The 14,033-nt window shown below is 51.7% G+C and overlaps 1 protein-coding gene across 3 annotated transcripts in view; it reads left to right on the top strand.

Annotated features, from left to right (window-relative positions):
* The window catches only part of ZFAND3 (zinc finger AN1-type containing 3), a 296,203-nt gene that overhangs the window by 279,848 nt on the left and 2,322 nt on the right, over window positions 1–14,033 (top strand). The window lies entirely within an intron of this gene.

Here is a 14,033-nt window from a genome sequence, read left to right as displayed (position 1 = left end):
CACCACCATCTTTGGAAGGCAGATCCAGAGACGGTCCCTTTAGAGCTCAGTACATCTGCCCACTAACCCGCGTGCTCGTGGGTTGCTGACTGTCACACAGAAGTGCCTGGTGGCACTAGACCTGGGGCGCTAGAACTGTTCAGTCTCCAAGACTAAAAGTCATGCCACTAAGGAGCTGGGTCCCAGGAGGGGCATGAGACCCAGAGACTCAAAAGAAACAAGTGCTGGGTGGGCAGGGAATAAGTGCTGAGAGATGGCACTCCTCGCTGTAAGGTGCTTGTCACACTGCATAGTCGGGTAGCTGAAACTGACCATGAAATACTGGAGCAAAGTTCAGAGGCCGAAAACTGAAAAGGGTGCATGAGTCAGCCCTATAATTCATTGGAGAGGTGCCTAAAAGAATTGGATCAACTGGTTTCTCTAGGAAAGAGCTCCCCTTTCCACATCTTATTTGCACAGACATTCTTCCCATCCCTGTTGGGTGAGGCGACTCAGTAGGAAATGAAGACCTCTCCTGTGGACTGCAGACGATGACAGGTGCATGCGTAGAAGCTGCTTGGCATGGGTGCTCTCAAGCATAACTGGACTTGGCCTGCCCTTGAGCCTGGTGTGGTCTTGGGAGGGTGCTGTTGCTTATTCCCTCCTGGGAGGTGACAGGTGTTCTCTAGTGTTACCTGCGGAGTCGAGTGTTAGGGCCACCTGTGCTGTCTAGTTTATTCTCTGCCCCATCACAGTGCCTGGCCATAGTTGGAAGGAGAGGGTACCTCCTGGTACGTGATCACGGGGGATGGCCAGCTGTGTACATGCTAAAATGTGCGGTGCCCGGGTGGACGGCTGGGGGACAGATAGCGCTGGTTGCCTGTGGGGATCGCCACCTGATGGCTGGCTGTCTCCGCAGCAGCCAGCGGGGCCGGCTTCACTTGTTGTGATGAGTCCTCCAGGAAAGTACGCAGGGGCTGCAGGTGAGCTGGGGAAGCATACCACGCGGGTGTTAGATGCTCCTCTGGCCAAAATGTTCTGTGAAGTATCAGTCAGGAGACGGCTTTTGATGCAGGAGATGGGTTGTTCTTAGGCCATAGCGTGGGAGGTGACAGGCAGTGGCTACTGCCATCGAAGACATTTCCTGTGGGTCAAGGAGGCTTAGTCTAGCAACTGCCCAGTTGTGTCTGGAGGAGCTGAGCAGGCCGCTTGTTCACTGGATTATAAGGACACCTGCTGTGCAGCCACCATGCTCTCCGCACTCACACTCGCTCCCAGCATCCCCTGGGAGATGGAAGCTGTGAGTCAGCACGAGGGAGTTTGTGCTTCCTTGTGAGTAAGACACAGGATGACATGTGCTCCCCAGAACTGTGCAGTGCAGTGTTACAGATTCACCCAGGAATGGGGAAAGTGCCAGATTTATAAATTAAAGGGCCAGGTTTGTGTTAATACTCTGGCATCAATTAAATTGTTCTTCCCTTGAACTGAACTGTTATCCCAGCCAGAACGAATTTTCCATGGAATCTGGGGTAATTGACTGAAATACCAGAGTAGGGTAGGAAATGAATGTCAGTGGGAATCTGTGTGATTTGTGTTCAGTTCTTCATTATCTACTCACTTAATTTGTGGTCATGAGTCATAGCAAAGTTGTAATTCCAGGAGAGCACCTGATGCCATCTTGGACATTTCTGGGTTGCCTCTCAGAGTGAGCTCAGCAAATACAGGCTCTTGATAATAATGGCAATAGAAAAGCATAATTAGGAAAGTATACCTACTGCAAAAAAAAAAAAAAAAAGGAATATTCCCCAGGCAACAGTAGTTTTTAGGTTGCTCACTGTACCCATTCACCCAGGAAGTGGACTGGGGTGGCGGTCCTCTCCAGGAGTGGGGGGAGGGGCACAGTTTTAAACATACTTTTGTTGCTAGAAGTAATTTTTCTCCTTTTAGGGAGTCAAATGTTGATTCACATTATTTATTTACTCAGTCTACTTGTCTTTATTGAGTTCCTTCCAGAGGAATGGCAGGAGATAAAACTGACACAGTACTGACCACGTGGTGCTTTTATTCCTTGGGGGAGAAATGCAGTGAACAAGGGAACATATGAAAAGATACTTTCTGATGGGAGTAAGTGCCATGATGTAAAGAATGACAGAATGAGGAGGGCGAGGGGTGGGGGCTGCAAGTAGGGATGGGGCCCCATCTGGGAGGAGATGAAAGCTGAGCTGGCGAGCCCGCCATTCAGAGGGCTGGGGGAAGGTGTCCAGGATGGAGAGAACAACGTCGGTCCTGGAGGCGGGAACAAACTGGGCAGATCTGAGGACCAGAAAGGCGGCTGTGGGGTTGGAGCACTGGCCCTGGAGAGCAGACCGGACGGACGGGCTAGTAGGCCTCTGCCAGGAGTTGGAATTTTATTGTAAAAGTAGTGGGAAGGCACTGAAGAGTTTTAAGCAAAGGAGTGACATGATCTGGTTTACATTTTTAAAATATTCTTCTGGGAGATAAACATAATTGCTCATGTATGTACGGACTCTGCTCTGCCTCCTGGGAGGGTAACTGAGAATGGGATGAGAGACTTTTGCAGAATCTGATCTTATACAAATTGAATTTCTATTATATTCATGTATTACCTATTCAAAGAGGAATTAACACATTAAAAAGCACATCTCAGGTCAGTTACCTGAAGGAAAAGAGGGAGGGAGGGAGCGAAGGAAGGAAGGAAGGAGTCCCTCTAACTGCTGTGAGGGAGAAGGCTTGGGGGACAGCAGAGGCTAACGCAGGGCAACAGCGAGTTCCCTGTAGGCCCCAGCGAGCCGCGGTGGAACTTTGGCCCCATTGCGTCCCAGCCCTGCTGGCTTCCTTCCCAGTCCCTCTGCATGCTGCACTCATTCCTGCCACAGGACATTTGCATGAGCTGGAGAGAAGCAGGGCAGATCAGGACATCATTTAGAGGCACAGCCAACAAGATTACTAAAAAAGATGTGAGGACTACGGGAAAGAGAGGAATCAAGAATGAGTCCTGCGTGGCTTGAGCAGCTGGGTCTATGGTGTCATTCACTGAGGCAGGGAGACTCGGAGATGAGCTGATACAGGAGTCAGGAGGATTAAGAGTCCTGTTTTGAACATGTTACAGCTGAGATTCCTGTCTGCCAATCCAGTTCGAGGTGCTTGTCAAATAGACAGTTGGATATAGGAGTTTGGAGTTTCAGAGAAGAATTTCTGAATGAAAACATAAATTCAAGAGATATCACCTTGTAGATTTTACTTGGAGCCTTGGGTCTAAATGCGATTCCTTAAAGGAGGGAATATAAAAGCAGACAATGCAGGACTGTGGTCTGTGGCGGCTTTTAGACGCCAGTAAAGGCTTCCCAGGGGCAGCATCCGTGAGGAGGAGGGGAATGGGGAGCGGGGTTATGACCGAGGATGAGAGCGAGGCACTTCCGGATGAGGGCAGGGTAGGCAGGTGCTGCTGCGAGGCCAGGGGGAGGGCATCGCGTTTGCCACTTGAGCTCTTGCCTGGCTTTTGCTTGTCCCCTGAGGTTGGGAGAACACGGTCGACTAACCTCTCATTCATTCTCTCAACCAAAATCCTTTGGCTGAACCATGCACTGTTCTAGGCACAGGGTGTGTGTGTGATAAATTACAGAAGCATGTTTCTGGCTTCCATGAAATCTAGTCAGGGAAACGAGTTAAATGAAAAAAAATACACAAATGACCCTATAATTATAATCGCGACTAGTGACTGAAGGAAAAGTCCAAGATGCCACGAAAGCATGTAGCGAGCTCTAGGCTACTCTGAGGGTGTAGGAAGGTCTTCCTGAGGAAGGGCTATTGAAACAGGCCTAGAGAAGCAAGAATGTAGTGAGGAGGTCAGTGTGTCTAGATTACGGAGTAAGAGGAGGCGAGTGGCCCAGGGGAGGCGCACTGATGCTGAGGTGTGTGGTCGTTCAGGGAAACCACTTAAGGCTTTAAGTCAAATGTGCTCCTCGTAGGTTGGGGTGTGTGGAGTCCCGTGGGCTGCTGGGAGGAGGATGGTTTGACATGGGTGAACTGGAAGAGGCTGTTGGGGTCACCTGGGCAAGACATGCTGGTGGCTTTGGGTGGTGACAGGAGAAATGGAAAGAAGAGACCGGATTGGACTTTTTGGAAATAGGCTCCATGGGACTTGGTAATTGAATGTGGAGAATGAGGAAGGTACCTGTGATGACCCCCGGTGTGTGTCATGAGGCTGCATGGTGGCCCGGTTCTCTAACATGGGGGACACTGAAGAAGACGCGCGTTTGTGCGGATGTAGCAAGTATTCCATTTTGGACATCTTAGGTCCGTGATATCCAGGATGCCAAGAAGATAATTGGGAACAGAGGCATGGAGCTCCAAAGAGAGGTCTGGGGCAGAGAGATCAATTTCAGAGTTGTTAGCATATATGGTTAGAATTTTAAACCTTGGGAGAGTGTGGGGTGAGACAGAAAGAGGGTCCAGCAGTGAATAGTTGTAGTATGTAAAGCACAGTAGATGCGGAGTGAGCAGGGAAAGAGGAGGAGATCAGGACAGTAAGTATGTCACACGGCCTGTGGCTCAATCATCTGTCCCGGCCGCTCTGGACTCAGTGATTTCAGGCCTCCTTCGCGGTGTTTTTAATACCCAGACTAGAGCCATTTGGTGGAGTTCTCATGTCTGAGCCCTCCCCCACTCAGTCCCCAAGTAAAATGGAACTGGGCTACTAGCTCAGCACCAGCTGCCCATCCAGGTAGGAAGTCTCTAGAAACTGGAGTAAGCTGTCCATTCAGTGGGGGCTTTATATATATAGTCCATAATCTGACCTCAAATCTGAACTCATGTCTGCAGCTAAAACAGTCTTCTAACACTGAATATAAGCCTCTTTCCCTTCAGGGAGGTGTGTTTAAATAAACTCAAGTTTAAACACAGAGAATCAAGAACTCAGCTTCTCTGCACCCCTCCCCCCCACACACACACACACTTTTAACAGTGGACAGCAGATGTTGTGGGACTTACGACCTTAAAGTTCAAATTTTGTGAAAATAGGATTCTTACACATTCTGAGGTCCTCAGAATGACCGTTTTGAGGTATTGTGAAAACAAGAAGCATGTGGAGAGGCTTCATTCTTAAGAGAAGCACATAAAACAATGCATGTGATGCTGGCACCGTTGGGGTAATAATATAGATTGTTTGCAGAGTGTCTGCCGCCTATTGCTTCCTCTTGCCCATCCTGTCACTACACCTCCCAGCTGGACAGTCTCAGGGAAATAGACACGTCAGGACGTGACCAAACTTGGAAATGCACATGCTCTGCCTCTGCTTATGAAAGAGGCATGCAGAATTCTTGGAGAAGCCCCGCACAGCAGCAAAGGAGCTGCTCTCTGCTGTCCTTGGAAAGTTGCCGTGTCCCTTTCATGGTGTCCCTAACCACTGGGTGCTTTCCAGGCTGCCCGGTGTGTCTTCATATATTTAAATCAGTCTCACTAACATTTGCATATCTTGAGCAGCAATCTTGACTGCGCTTGTCACTTACCATGCATTTGTAGTCTGTACAAACAGGCTCGTGGAGCGGGACAGAGGAGACTTGTGCATCCCATGTTCAAAGGAAGATTTCCTTGTTCATTCTCCTTTGTCAGTAGCAGTATCTCAAAGGATAAGGGAACGGGAGCCTAGACTGAGAGGTGAAAGAGGGAGGCACAGAATGAAAGCCATAGGGTGGGGGCAGCTGGGAGGAGGGGGCGCCGAGCCTGGAAGCCAGGCATGTTAGTTGTGCTGTGTGAGGTGACAGGGATGACAGTGGCTAGGACAGTCAGCCTTCCTCGTGCCGGGGGCTTCATATGCGCTACCGTGTTTCTTCGAAAAGAAGACCTTGCCGGACAAATCAGCTCGAAACATGCATTAGAGCTGATCGTCCGGCTAGGTCTTATTTTCGGGGAAATACGGTACTTCAGTGCTCATAACAACCCCATTCTATAGGAGACACAACTGAGGCTCTGAAAGGTTCAGTGGCTTACCCAGCCACACAACTGCTAAAGCAGTGCAGCTGGCACTTGAATCCAGCACTTGGGCTCCAAAGCACGAGCGCCTCCCTGGGTTATCTAGAAAGAGAACTTGAGGTTCCCCTGTTGAGGGACTTGCCATGACAGCAGGGGTGGGACTAAGCCATAGGTCTCTCCCAGCTTTGGTCTGTCATCTTCGTGCTCCCACGCAACCCCAACGAGTGGATGGAAAGGCCAGCAGAGAAAAATGGGGAAAGTTTTCCTTTCCGAGTGTTGGCCCGGAGAGAGACACCTGGCATTTACAGTCTGATGTCCCCCAATGGCATCTCCACTTGGACTTTCTGTGACTGGACGAACTGGCTCTTGCTAGTTTAGCCTCCAGGGATGTCTGCATAGGCCCCCGTTCTGTGGGGAGCCTTGGGCCCCGTCCATGCCCTCGGTGGCTGCTGGGTGGTACGGGGACGGCCCTGTTTCTTGTCTCCACCGCAGCCATGGAGGTGGGTTTCTAGGGACTTCTCCATTTGAGAAGATAATCTTTTACAGGACAAGGCAGTGCTGAAAGAGAAGGCCAAACAAATTAGGAGCCTGCTGAGGAGAGGAGAAGGTCACCCCAAAAACCAAAAGCTCCCCGCTTTTGCTTCACTGTTCCCCTGAGGCACATGGAGAGGAGCCAGGACTGTGGGCAGCTCCTAGGGTTTCTCAGATCCGAGAAAGTGCCCCAGGTACCAACAGGCTAATGCTGCCGCTTTCAGCTGCTGAAATGAAACGGGGTTTGAAAGCAAGTCATTATTCCTCTGGCAGAAACTGCCCTGAGCTGTTTTTTCTTGGTTTTTAAATATATGTTCATCTCTAGATAAAGCAGCCCTGCTTAATGTGAGCCTGCAGCCGCCCTCCTCCCTGTGCACTGAGGCCTTTTTAGGGGTTTGCTCGGAGTTGGTTCTCAGCCCTCAAGGTGATGCTCAGTGTGCTTCCTGGTGCGGGCAGCTCCCCCCAGGACCACCCCACCCCACCCCAGTGGGAGAAGCAGGAAGGGGTTTTTCCTCGGTAGAGGCAAGAATGAAGGGTGGGAAGACTTGTTCTCGGAGTTATCAGGCCAAATGAGGCTGCGGAGTTGGGTGATGGAAGAGGACATCCTGGGACGGGGCAGGCATCACACAGAGGAGAGGAAAGAGGTCGTTCGAGTTTCTGCAAGAACGGGGCTGTCCGCAGAGGCTGCACTAGGGTGCAAGAGTGGTGACTTTTGTATACTTTTTAAATGACGTGTGTACACACTGCGTTAGAAGCTTCCTCAAGCTGGGCTGGGACAATGTCATCTCCCTCTCGTGCTGACGGTTCTTGTAGAGCTGGTTGCCGAGTACATTCCGTTACCTTAGGAGCTGGTTGCACAGGTGTTGTGCTAGAGACCCTGCTCGCTGCGCCATTTGTCGTGCGGGGCAGCCTGCAGGGCCTCTGGTCCCGCTCCCCCCATAATGCAGGATATGGTGAGGCCAAAAAGGAATACCCACGGAGCCATAGGTAGGGGAGTCATACCACTATATTCTCGCTGGTCGCTGGGGGAGACACACGCAGTAGTAGCCACACGATCCGCAGTCCGCCATTCACTTCTCTGCCTGCCAACTAATCAACGCAGCCAATCAACACAGTAACATCAGTAGCCGATTGGCTAACCAGTTACAGCTGATGGTCATTCTCTACCCGAGCCAGCACCTCCCCACGTGAGGCTGAGAGCCTGGAAACTGCTCTCTGGGACTCTGTCCCCACAACAGGCTCTTGTATCTTTGCTTTCTATCACTCTGCTTTTTGTTCTAACATTTAGCTCGTATCTATGTAACTGGTACTTTAATTGGTTTTGGGGGAAACATGATTGCTTCTGTTTTAGAATTGTGTCAGTATGATTGAGTGGTTTTATTAAATTGTTGGGTGGGCTCTTCTAGATTACAGGTTCTCCTTCCCTTTGAAAAGCAGACAGACATACTGATGCCCAGCTTCACTGTGGCATTTCAGCTCCAGCTCTCCAGGCAGCTGACCTCTGCCCATCGGCCTGTCCGTCCCCCAGCCCAGCCGGCTCTGTGTCAGCCCACTCATTTCAGTTTCTTGGAGTGTGACGATGCTTTTCCTTCCATGATGCAAAGTCAGGGATGGGAAGAATGGAAAGTAGACACAGTCCATTCCCAAAACACCTGCAGCTGCTTTGCCTGTACCATGAGCCTGATGAAATAAGGTGCATTAAGATCCTTTACTACATTTCTGTGCTAAGATCATGCCTTGGGCATTGGGTCAGAGGATGGAGGTGCAGTCCAGGGACTGCTGCAGCCACGTGCGAGTATAAATGGCTGATGCTTTCCAACAAGCTCTCCGGGAGCCGCCCGCTGTTCCCAGCGTGTACTAACAAATGAGCTATGAGGTCGGTTAGCTGTCCTGAGCTTTGAGGAACCCTTACCTAGCTGGAAAACGGATTCTTTTTTCTAAGGAGCTTGCCTGTTCATTTCAAACACTGGATTAGGCATGTTTGTCATTTATTTTTTTAAATAGGCACTTTGGATAGCAAGTGGGGCCTATGAGAGAGCTGAGCTTTGGTGGGCCCTACCCAGGTTTCCCAGGAAGCTTCGGGGGGCCTGGGCGAGGCTCCGTTTGCTGGAGCCCGTGTGCATCTGTGGCAGCGCTCTCTGGTTTTCCTAGCTGGACACACCTGCCAGGGCCTCGGGCCCGGCTGCACCCGCACTAGCGCAGCCCGAGGCGGGGAGTGGGGAGGGGGGTCCGCTGTGCCCAGGGCTGTGGGGTCTGTGCAGACGGCTTGCATGCGCACTGCCACCGCAGGCACACCAGTGGATCATTTCACAGTGCCTCAGCCCCCACGCTTGTCAGTATTTTTAGGTTCTGCTTGAACCTTAGATAATTTGAAAGTCAAATGAGCAAGAAAGTGTAAAACATCTTGCAAGTGAGGTAGAAACACCCGAGCAGCTGGAGCTGAGGCCTACCCTGGTCCCTGCCTTTAAAACAGCCCGGCCCCTGGGGGAGCCTGCAAGGGGTGGGGATCTGCAAGGAAACAATGTTTAATTAAAGTCCAGAAGTATCCAGAGCTGCCCAGTTTTGCCAACTTTAAATGGTACTTTTTACTCCAAGGTAAAGCCAAAAAGCAACATTTCTATCTGGCAGGGATTGAATAAAAATGACAGGGCTCAGACTTTGAATGTGAATTTTGGCATCGCTTTCTTTGTCTCCCTTAGGAAATTCCAATAGGAAAAGAGTTCCACCTCCTGCTCAGTCCTTAGGGTTTGGAGGGAAGTGCTGGCCTTGGAGCCCAGGGCCTGGGGGGCTGGGGGGGGGGGCTGCACTGCCCGCCTCCTCCTCCCTCCGCTTCCCCACCCCCAGTGCAGTAGCCCTTCCTGTGGCCAGAGGGTGCGGGGAGCAGAGCAGGAGGGAAGGGAACTGGCGCTGAGGCCACTGTCTGGCTCTGCTGCCCCAGGGCCCTGCCGGCCAACACTGCTGGGCCCTGGGGAACCCAGGCCCTGCCCCCTCGGCCCTGGGCGAGGCCTCTGAGTTTTCCTCTTGGGCTCTGATTGTTGTTGGTTTTTGTAAACAAGTGAGTGCAACAACTCTGTTGCACCTTTCACAGCACTTAGAGCAAGGTGCTGGGTGTCGTGTTATCTTTACCTAATGGCGGCCTTTGTGCAGAGTGATCTCGATCGCAGAAAACCCACATTCCTGCCTGTGTAAGCAGAGGTGAGTGTTAGCTGTGGATGAAGGATCTGAATAAATTGTGTCACTTTCAGGTGTTAGCGTTAAAAGCTCACGGGTCAAGTCTGAAGTTTGGTTCTGGCCAAATGAGCATTTTTAGAAACCTGCATGTTAGACCCTTATGAGTCTGGGGAGACGGAGCTTCAGTTCCATTTTCTGCGATTGTTTTCTGGGCCAGCGTGTGTCGTGTGTGTGGCATATGGCTCACTGGTCACAGTCCCCAGGTCTAGTCAGGAGGGCCGAGACCAGAGGTGCTTGTTTGCACCCATGAGCAGCCTCCATTGAAATGCCCGTCCTCCCACAAGAATCCCCCAGGCTGGTGGCCAGGGCGAGTGACCGAGTGACCTGAATGCTGCCTTCAGCATGTCTCATTCACATGGAACCCTTTTGGGACAGAGGGGTAGATGGTCTGGAATGGTATGTTTTTGCCTTATTCCATAATTTTGTGTGTCTGATAGTGACAGTCAGGGAAGTTCCTGCTATCGCCCCGTCGCTCGCTGTCCTCAGCCACAGGCTTGGATCCCAGGATGAGCCCGTCTGGCCCCGCCACTGACTGTCTACACAGGCAGGCCTTCCTCCCCTCCTGATGCTGCCTGATTCACTGAAGGTTTTTCACACTGAGGGTGTAGATGCCGGAGACCTTCTGGAGACCTTCCAGCCCAGCTCGCAGGGGGCTAACTGATGTCACCTGTGGTGGTCCTGCCTCCTCCCTCTTCCCATGCCCAGGATGGCCTGTCACAGGCCAGGTGGCAGCCGGCAGAGAGGGCCGTGGAACAACGTGCTCGTGGAGCTGCTGCTTCACCCTCCCTTTGTAATTAAGGGCTCATCCCAAATTGCCCTCAATGCCAGCAAGCAAAGAAATGCCCACACAAGTTCTTGAGCGTTTTGTTCAGATAACTCTGCAGCTTCCGCTTAGGCCAGTATTTCATGGAAAACAGGGGAGCCAGTCATGTGACATGGCAGGGAAAGGGCTGAGGGCAGCCACGTTTAGCAGGCAGCTCATATTTTCAAAAACTTTTGCCTTCGGTGTTTTCCTCTCTTGGGGGTCAGCATCCTTTTCCTCATATTCTCCTGCCTTTATCCCTCCGAAACACTGTATGGTGTACGGCTGTCATAAGCAAAAGTATATTGAAATTGTTTTCAAAACTACATGATGCTGAACTAGGGGCCCATAAGGAGAGTGTAGCTATGGATTGTATGTATGTGAACGAGTGAAAGAATGCAATTTTGATATATAACTTTTTTAAATCAGGACAGAAAGAATTGTGTGACACCCTGGGGGACAGTAGCAGAGCCCGGGTCACAGCTTAGCTGCTCAATTCAGTGTCGTCTGTGCTTTCGTCCCTTCTGGACACTGCCTTGCTAGACCCGCACTCAAAAGGCCTCACTTGGTGTCTGATGACCGGCCTGGAGGACGGCCTGGCCACGATGGAGGCTGTAAGTCCCTTGTGCTTTACAGCTGTTCACCACTGAAGTTCAGGACGATCACCTTCCCCGGCAGCCGGCTCTCAGCTCTCTCCACACCCAGCTTGGTCTCCAGAGTCAGAGTCATTGAAAGCTCATGACACTTGCACTGGTTCCTAGAAATAGGTCTGTGGGGCACTAAGGAAAGAGGATGAAGACTCCTGCCCTCCCGTCTCCAGAACAGCCCGCTGAGACTACTGACACGGAAAGTCATTCAGCCGATTGGCTGCTGTCAGTGGGTCACGCCTGCTCGGCGCCTGGGACGAGTTCCGTTGTGTAACCTCCGCTTGGTGAGCGATCCTGACGAGGGAGTGAGCTTCATTTGTGCCGTCTAATCACCTCAGTGCAGCACCTTGGAAAGGGAGCTTTCCAGAAGTTTCTCCAGACCCCAGTGAGTTACAGTGCCACATATTGTAATTGAGACCAGCACCACTCCCAAAAGTTAGCTGCTGCTTAGTGGCGTTCACCTTCAGAAATCAAAGCCAAGTGTCAAGGTGTATCTTACAGTTCACAGAACTGTAGAGAAATGAAGTGTTTGGGCTGGATGGAGGATCCTGGGTGTAGAGAGAATATGAGGAAACCCCGTGTGGTTGCCGTGCCAGATCCCCCGAGGAGACCGCCCCCGAGCTGTCGGAAGGCAGTCCAAGCACAGTTACAAGGGGCACAGTGAGCCCCTGGCCGGAGCCTCTCCCCGCCACCCCAGTCTGCCTTTGACTGACGAACTGTTAGGCTGAACCAGGGCCAGGGTAATTTCAGGGGTAATCCATTTCCTGCTGTTTTTATTCAACCAGCGCCATTCATCAGAAGGAGAGAGGAGCCCCTTGGACCTTCCCCGGCATCATCCCAGTATCTTGAAGAAAGGGAAGACAAGGGACAGCAGGCCTCCCCTGCCCCTTATAAAATGCACACACGTCCTGCCTCCCTACCGCTGGTACCCTCGTGCCAAACCCTGACCTGGCAGCAGGTTGCCCCCTTCGGGTGGGCTTTGCTCCACAAAGGAGATGATGGTGTTTGTTAGATGAAGGGTGCATATTGAGGCCATCCACACATCTGCTGAGAAATCCTTTAGGAGAAAGACAACTGGTATCCAATATCTCCGAGTAATGAACTTATCAGTAAATAGAACACATGAACTCATTAGTCTTAACTTTGCTTTTGGACCAAGTGGGAGCTCCGCTTCTCAGGAGACAAGAATTTCATCTCTGTTCTTTTTTCCTTAAACCCAATCCCAATGTAGAGGCAAACATTGCCTCTCTCTCCCTGGGAAGCAGTTAATAATGTGCTCTCTCACACAGTGGGTGGGCCAGGCCTCCCTGGTCGCTCAGCCCCCTGTGTGTGCAGGGCCAGGGACGTACACAGCATGAGCCCAAGGCCCCAGGGCAGCACTGTAGTGTCCATGAGGGGAATTCTTGGGGCGAAGTTAATCTTCAAGTTAAGGCTGTTGAAACTTGTCCATCCTGGTCACTCAGCCTTTGCTTCAATTTCAGTTATTCTTCTAAAATCACTGCCTCTACCCTTCATCGCTGAGAAGAAAAGAGATTAAGGATGTGGAGATGGATGGGTCACAAGGAGTGGTGCTGTGGCCACCGGGATCTAGACTTAAAAGAAAGACGTTGTTTGCTGGGAGAGTGAGGGGGGCACTTACCTGGCCTAGGGGACGTCTGCTCCAGGGGCAAGGGGTGGCAGTAGGTTTAGGAAAGGATTCGGATTCATCTGTAGGTTGGTCCTGTGGACCTGGTCTAGGCCCAGGGGCCTGGAGGTGTCGCCAGGTTTAACTGATGGGGTGAGGGAGTGGCGGGGAGGCAGCTCTTCAACCCCACTCTTCCTGAAAGAGACAGACCTAGGGAATGGGAGGTGTCCACCCCCACACTCATCCACTTACTTATCAGCATCTCTAGAAATGAACCAGAAGAGGGGAAGGAGGAATGGATCTCATGCTGACACCGCTGTGTGTTCACTTTGACCTCTGAGCCTCTCTGCTGACTCCCTGAGGCTTCCTTTCCTTGTTTCCTTTCAGAGGCACTTCATCTGCTCCCTCTTCCTGCCTCTCCTTCATCCTTTGTTTTGCCAGCCCCACCAGTGTCTCCTGTGGCCCTGCAGCCCCCTCCACTTGTGGAGGGGAAAGGCCTGAGTGGGAGCCCCAACCTCCTACCTGCCAGGTGGAGTTAGAAGCACCAGGCTCCTTTGAGATGATGATTAGAGCTCAGCATTTCTGTTCTTTCCTCTATTTATAAGTAGTACCCTTTCCAGCACTTGAAATCCATTTTCCTTTGAGATCCCCCACTCACTTGTGGGTTGTGGTTTGATCACTCCCACCATCCCCCCAAGCCCTAGCTGTACAGCAGGTAGAATGTAATTTAAGCCATAATCATTTCTGCTCCCTCTCTGCCTCCTAGAAATGGTAGGTGTCCTGGGGTGGATATTACATTTTGCCCAAGACAGAGAAAGTGCTGAGCTGGCAGCTCTGTGCTCTCCTGCCTACATGGCGGCTGCCGGGAGGGAAGGGGCTCAGAGCCCCCTCATTTCCTAAGGAAAGGGGGTATATCTCTCTTCAGCAGCCTCCTTTAGGCTCCAGGCAGGAGCAGCAATAAATGCAGAGCCAGCCTCTGAGCAGCTGCCCTGGGACGTTTTGAGGATGTCGGACTGACCGAAGGAGCAGCTGTGAAACGTGGTGTGCAGGCCCCTGTTACAGGGTGGGGGGCATTGTAATAAACTCTCCAGCAGCAGGAGCCCGTGCCGTGACCATCCACTCACCGAGGTGCCCCCCCCCCCCCATGCTCCGGACCGGAGTGAGAGCTGGGCTTTGGGCGTCGGGCGGCCACTCTGATGGTCTGTTCTCTGCTTCTCCCCCTGCTGCA

This window comes from Rhinolophus sinicus, linkage group LG05 (assembly GCF_036562045.2).
Source record: "Rhinolophus sinicus isolate RSC01 linkage group LG05, ASM3656204v1, whole genome shotgun sequence".
Taxonomy (NCBI): domain Eukaryota; kingdom Metazoa; phylum Chordata; class Mammalia; order Chiroptera; family Rhinolophidae; genus Rhinolophus; species Rhinolophus sinicus.
Note: the sequence above shows the minus strand (reverse complement) of the source record. Positions and strands in the feature narration are given on the sequence as shown.